We start from the raw sequence: 1187 nt of genomic DNA on the forward strand, positions 1-1187 counted from the left end.
GGAGTGGATGAACAAGACCCGTGGCGTTGCCTCTAGATGAACAGGACTCCGATCGATCGAGCCGGTTGGGGCCGGATGAACAGGACCCTGTGGAGGGCTGGATGAACAGGACGACCCCATGGAGGGCTGGATGAACAGTAGACGGTGGAGGGGTGGATGAACAGTAGCCCGTGGAGGGGTGGTTGAACAGGAGCCCGTGGAGAGGGGTGGTTGAACAGTAGCCGGTGGAGTAGCGCGCGATGGAGGCTGGATGAACAGGAGCCCATGGATGAACAGTCGCAGGTGGAGGCTGGAGGAGGTCGATGGTGGATGAACAGTAGCTCGTGGAGGCTGGAGGAGGTCGACGGTGGAGATGAACAGTATCCCGTGGAGTCCTGTTTTGCGGTACGCCACACCCCTCCCGATGAACAGGACCCCCGTTTCGACCGTAGCGCTCCAACACAAGTCCGTTTCGTCCATTTTGCGGTACGCCACACCCCCCCGATCAACAGGACCCCCGTTTCGACCGTAGAAGGTCTGTTTCCTCCGTTTTGCGGTACGCCAGACCCCTCCCGATTAACAGGACCCCGTTCCAAACGTAGGAGGTCCGTTTCCTCTGTTCTGCGGTACGCCAGGCCTCGTTTCCATTGCCTGTTCCGTCCAAGCCCTCCCGATGAACATGACCACGCATTCCGTTCCGACCCAGCCAGTTGGCTCCCACACGTTCCGTTGCCTCCCGATGAACACGACGCATTCTGTTGCCTCCCCATGAACACGACGCATTCCATTGCCTCCCCATGAACACGGCGCATTCCGTTGCTTCCCCATGAACCCGACGACGATGCTGTTTCTCCATTCCGACCCAGCCATGTACACGAGCCCTTGCCGTATGTATGCACGAGTAGGCGTTCGAGACCCCGCCCGTATGTACACATACGTGGCTGTATTTTCTTTCTTGCACCCTGGCCGTTGTACGTACGTGTACATGCTACATGCACGCCTCTATTACGACATGTACGCGCCTCTACTACGACACGTGCGCGCCTCTACATCGACCAGTATATATGTATGTACACGTTCACGACCAGAATGACAATGCTACATACGCTTCGACCAGGTGGGTCCCGATTGTCAGGCACTTCCTTGCGTGTGAAGATGTAGCTGGTGGGTCCCAGCAGTCAGGGGGGCAAATCGTTTTTTTTTGCCCG

Source organism: Triticum dicoccoides, chromosome 5B (assembly GCF_002162155.2).
Source record: "Triticum dicoccoides isolate Atlit2015 ecotype Zavitan chromosome 5B, WEW_v2.0, whole genome shotgun sequence".
In the NCBI taxonomy this organism is placed as follows: Eukaryota; Viridiplantae; Streptophyta; class Magnoliopsida; order Poales; family Poaceae; genus Triticum; species Triticum dicoccoides.